This window comes from Macrotis lagotis, chromosome 1 (assembly GCF_037893015.1).
Source record: "Macrotis lagotis isolate mMagLag1 chromosome 1, bilby.v1.9.chrom.fasta, whole genome shotgun sequence".
Lineage (NCBI taxonomy): Eukaryota > Metazoa > Chordata > Mammalia > Peramelemorphia > Peramelidae > Macrotis > Macrotis lagotis.
In genome coordinates, this window is record NC_133658.1 from 497421504 (window position 1) to 497427503 (window position 6000).

A 6000-nucleotide genomic window follows, 5' to 3' on the forward strand; every position below is an offset into this window, starting at 1 on the left:
TGATAAAGATCTCAGAAGAAAAAAGTCTAAAACCTTGGACACAAGCAGATATATTAAAATAAAATATATCAAAAATATAAGAGTAGATACATACAAGAATAAATCAAATGAAATATGTATTTTGTAATGTACACAGCATAGTGTCTGACCCAAAGTAGATAATTGTTAGTGCATATTCTATTCTATTCTATTCCATGTCACACATCTTTGAATAAAAACTGAAAGATTAAGATCAGCATGAGAAAAGGCAGAAACATCTCTTGATTTCAGAGAAATGCAACATTCAGTTCAAGAAAGAAATAAGAATTAAGAAAACAGAATGAATGGCATACGCAAGAGGAATGATTGAAAGAATAGAAAAAATTTGAATCCATAGTGGAAAATTTCAGTAAAGAAGCAAAAGAAGAAATAATGGATGAAAAAGAAAAATATATAGAAATAAAAGAAAATGAAGAAGAAAAGCAAAAGGCACTGAGATTAAAAGAAAATGCAATTTATAAATAAGTAAAACATTTTGCTCTTGAAGACAGGATATGTGAAGACAACTTAAGGATTAAACCCCTAAAAGAACATAGCCAATTTTAAAAAACCCTAAACATCATAATGCAAGATATAATGAATGAAAACTGAACTTCTGGGTGTTGATAATAAATGCCAATCAAAAGAATGTACTGATCACCTCCAAGGACAAGAAAAGAGAGGAACTCTGCTCCAAATTTCAAGTCATACATGTCCATCCAAATTTAACAATTCTAGTGTTATATAGCAAAATCTCTAAGTATTCAGGAAAAAGAACTTATAATGCAAGAAAAGGAAAATAAAATAAAGCATGACTTCTACTCAACAGTTACTGCAGAAGGGAATCAAAAGAGCAAAGGAGTTTAAACTGCAACTTAAAGTAATATACTTTGACAATGTTAGTCTACTCATCTTCAGAAAATAGACATTTAACAAAATAGAGGCATTTAAAGTATTCAAAGGTAAATTGTGAGCAAATCATTGCAAACACCACAAACAACAGAAATAAAAAATACAAATAGAGCTTCCAAAGAAAACACAAATAATGAAAATATTATTTCAGAAGAAAGGGGGAAAATAGAAAGCTAAAATATAATAAAAAGTTTCAAGTAATGTAGAGGCTATTATGTATTTTCTTTTTCAAAGCACCCAAAAAGGCAAAAGTAGAGCTTAAAAACAATGTAATGGTAGAGGAATATAGTTCAAACACCATGTACAATACCCCCTACTTACAGGTAATATTTTTTTTGTATGATATAAACTACAGAATGGAAGAACACAAAAAAGAACAGGGGATTTATGGTGTGCTCTGATCAAGTCAATGGTAAACAATGAAGGAAATAAACTCTCAAGAATAAGTATTTTATAGGGAAAATAACTATTAAGAGGGGTTATGTTAGAATGGGTAAGGTATCAATATGAGATTGAAATGGGGAGAAAGACTTCTCAGTGGTGAGAAGTTCCACTGCAGAAAACTCCCATGGGAAGAGATATAATCCATAAAAAGATGGGGACCTTAAAATAGATATAATCAATAGGGATTTGGTTCCCAGAAATTCCATCCCTTTGAGAGAGTATTACACCTGTGAATTCATGGATAGCAACTTGTCTTGGGAGACAAAGAATCAGAGCTCTTAGAGGCAATAGACATCTAGAAGGTGAAAGGATATGAGCCAGAAATGATATTTTAAGCAAATGGGATAAAAGATAATCATGGGGAATGTGGGTGTGTGTGTATGGGGGGTGATTTAGTCCATCATAGATATACTAAACAATTAGGGACACAGGAAAATTTCTACCATAAGGTATTACTTCTAATCTCTGTTATGAATGAATTGATCTGTCTAAGAATGAAGTAACAGAGAAAAAGGAAAGGGGAAAGATTTAAATGAAAACATGAAAAAAATGTTAAAGAGGTAACTCAATGTAGATATTTTAGGACCTTTAATTCCTTGAGGAATACAGAAACTAAAGGAAGAATAAGTAAGCCTAAGGGCCATGAATTTCAGAATAAAGGTTTAGAACAGAAAGAAAGAGAAGTTAATAATAAAGAACATGAAAGAAAGTAATCTCTCCCCCTTTTTAGGAAAAAAGCACAGAAAATTAAAAGAAAACTAATAAAAAAAATTGAAGGGAAAGAGAAGAAAAGGAAGAGTGCAAAAATATATTTAAAAAGCAAACTAAAACTCCAAAACTAGGGAAGGAATGACAAGTGGAAGGGAGTTGAGGCACTATAGGAATAGTATTTCCTTAAAGTAGATGCAGTAAAATTAACTGAAGGGACAGAATCCACCAAGAAAAAGACAAGATCCAAAGAAATTTTCAATGGTAGACATCTTGGAATATTTTAAGGGAAGGTCTGTCTCTTTGGTGGAAGAAAGGAAGCCAGCAAGGCAGAAGAGCAGGAAAGCCAGTGGGAGGCTTTTAGCCACAGGGCAGTCCGGGTCCTGACAGCTTGACAACAGCCTAAGTCCCAGAATCTAGATAGCAAGCAAGTAGGAAGGGTCCCAACTCCAAAGTCTGAACCCTGTGAACACCCAGGCAAAATATAGAACTGGTTTGGGAACAAATCACTGCACAGGCAGAACCTGGTCATACAGGAGGAAATAAACCTGTGCGAAAACAAGGCTTGGGTTGCATAGATAACATCTTGATCAATGACAAGACAGAAATCAGATCCCAGCCCTGGCATAAAAAGTAGGGGTCTATATTCCCTATAGCCCAGGATTAGAGCTCAGACATTTCAAGATGAGCAAAAAAAGTTAAAAGAACATTCACTATAGAAAGCTACTATGCAGATAAAGATGACAACAATGCCACCTTCAAAGAAGAAAACAGTGAAAAATTTCCTACAGGGGTACTCTCAAAAGAATCCATGAATTGGACTCAAATCCAAAAACTCATAGGAGAGTTTAAAAAGAATTTAAAAACCAAAGAAGAGAGGAAGAAAAAAAATGGAAAAAAGAAATGAGAGTCATACAGGAAAATTATGAAAAATTGACCAAAGAAATCAACTACTTTAAAAATAAAAATAGCCAACTGGACAAAGAATGTAACTCTTCAAAAAATAAAACTGACCAACTGGAAAAGGAAACACAAAAGTTAATTGAAGAAAATAAAACCCTAAAAATTGGAATTGAACAAATGGAATGAATCTACAAGACAGCAAGATTCCAACAAACAAAATAAAAAGGCTGCAAAAATTGAAGAAAACCATAAAGTACTATTTAGGAAAAACAAATGACCCAGAAAATAGATCTAGAAGAGATAATTTACAAATCACTGGACTACTAGAAAGCCTAGATCAAAAAACCTGGAAAACATCTTGCAGGAAATTATTAGAGAAAAACCATCCAAATTTGATCGAACAAGAAGACAAAATAATCATTGAAAGAATCCACAGAACTCCAGAAAAAAATTCCAAGGGCTATTATAATCAAATTTTAGAATTCTCAAATAAAGGAGAAAATATTGCAAGCAGCCAAAAAAGGAAAAAAATTAAATACAAAGGAAGCACAATCAGATTTACACAGGACTTACAAGCCTCAGCACTGAAGGACCAAAGTACCTATAATACCATATTTCGGAGACCAAAGGACTTGGGATTATAGTCAAGAATTTACTACCCTGCAAAATCCAGCATATACTGTCAGTGGAAAAGATGAATGTTCAACGAAATACAGGACTTCCAAAATTTCTTGTTAAAGGACCAGAACTGAACAGAGAATTCAAATACATGACTCAAGAGATGTATAAAAAGTAAATAACTAGGGGAAGGAAAAACTAAACAAAACAAATGTTAGTTATGACTATCAAATTGTATGCAATCCTATAAGGGAAGACATAACACTTGAAGCTCTTGAGAACTGCATTTCTCTAAGGATACTTAAAGGGTTGAATATAATTGAAGAGATTGTATTTAGAGGTATGGGTATGATTAGTTTTTGTCTCTCCACTGAAGAGGAAAAAGATGACACCACTATGACTGAGACAAAAAAACCCTGATGAAAAGCAGGACACTATAAACTTAAGCATCTCAGGTTCCTTTGACCTACTTTAATTCTGCTTTGCTCACCAAGTTTAACACTTTCTCTGATGAGGGCATCATATTCTAGGCAATCCTGAATGAGTGTCTCCCATACCTCACAATCAATTGTAAAGTTCTGAAACCTTCAAAGTGTCCCAGTTCTCAGAGCACTTGGAAACTCTATAGTTAATTAAATCAGAAGTGATTTTAGGAGAAGAGGTTGAGAAAGTACTTAGAAGGGTTGGACTTAATCCATACTTTAGTTAGCAAGGATTTAAGTACCCTGGGTGGGAAATTTAAAGGGGGGAGGATGGAAGAAGGTATGCTTGGTGGGATGGGTGCAAATGATTCATTAAATGGTTTGACTTTGGATGATACTTTGGCTCATGAGGATTGTGTGTCATTGTAGGGTACTTGAAAAGGAAGTAGGGTAAAAATGATTATAATTTGATATAATCCAAGACTCTTGAGAAGTATATTTCTAATGAGATAGAAGAGGGAGAGGCAATGCTGCTTATCTAACAATCACTCAATCACTCAATCTGTAATTGTATTTTGATAGTACTTTCAGCTTATCAAGCAATCAAGCAATCAATTAATGGCATTTAATTGATGGTATCTGATTAATAGAACTAGATAGATAAATAACATCAGGTGAAGAGGCACAAAGATCTTTAATTTTAGTGGAAAAGAAGAAAGGGTGTCAACACTGAATAAATTCTATTCAATAGATTTGGCCCAGAGAGGGAATAAGATATATTCTCACTTGGGTATAAAAATCTATCCTACTCTACAGGGATGGGGGGGGGGAGGAAAGGTAAAGAAAAGAAAAGAAGGGACTGATTAAAAAGGAAAGTGAAGATATAAATGAAAAAACTGACACAATTTTAAAAGAAAAGTTAAAGGGGAAAGGGGGTAAAACTTTGGTGAGGAAGATAAGAGTAAAGAAAGAAAGAAGAAAGAGGAAAGAATAAGAAGAAAAAGAGGAAAGAGAAAAATATTACTGGAGAAAGATAGCATGGAGGGAAATACAGAATTAGTCATCTTAATTGTAAATGGGATGAACTCTCCCATAAAATGGAAGTGGATAGCAGAATGCAACAAAAGCCAGAATCCTACAATATGCTGTTTACAAGAAACACAACTGAAACAGAGAGATACACACAGGATAAAGGTAAAAAGATGGAGCAAAATATATTATGCTTCAGCTGAAGTAAAAAAAAAAAATCAAGGTTATTGATCCTGATCTCAGATAAAGCAAAAGCAAAAATTGATCTCATTAAAAGGGATAAGGAAGAAAACTACATCTTCTTGAAAGGCACCCTAGGTAATGAAGTTATATCATTATTAAATATATTTGCACCTAGTGGTATGTCATCCAAATTCCTAGAGGAAAAGCTGAGTGAATTACAAGGAGACATAGACAGCAAAATTTTAATAATGGGGGTCCTCAACTAACCTCTCTCAGAACTAGATAACTAACTACAAAATAAAAAAGAGGAAGTTAAGAAGGTGAATAAAATCTTAGAAAACTTAGATATGGTAGAATCTGGAGAAAACTTAATGAGGATAGAAAAGAATATACCATTTTCTCTGCAGTAAATGGCACCTATACCAAAATTGACTATATATATATATATATATATATATATATATATTTATATTTATATATATATATATATATTAGGGAACAAAAACCTTATAATCAAATGCAGAAAGGCAGAAATAATAAATGCATACTTCTCAGACCATTATGCAATAAAAATTATATGTAATAAAGGGTCATAGAAAGATAAACCAAAAATTATTTGGAAACTAAATAACTTAATTTTAAATAATGAATGGTTCAAATAGCAAATCATAGAAACAATCAATAATTATGTCCAAGAAAATGATAACAGTGAGACATCATACCAAAATTTATGGGATGCAGCCAAAGCAGTTTTTAGGGGAAA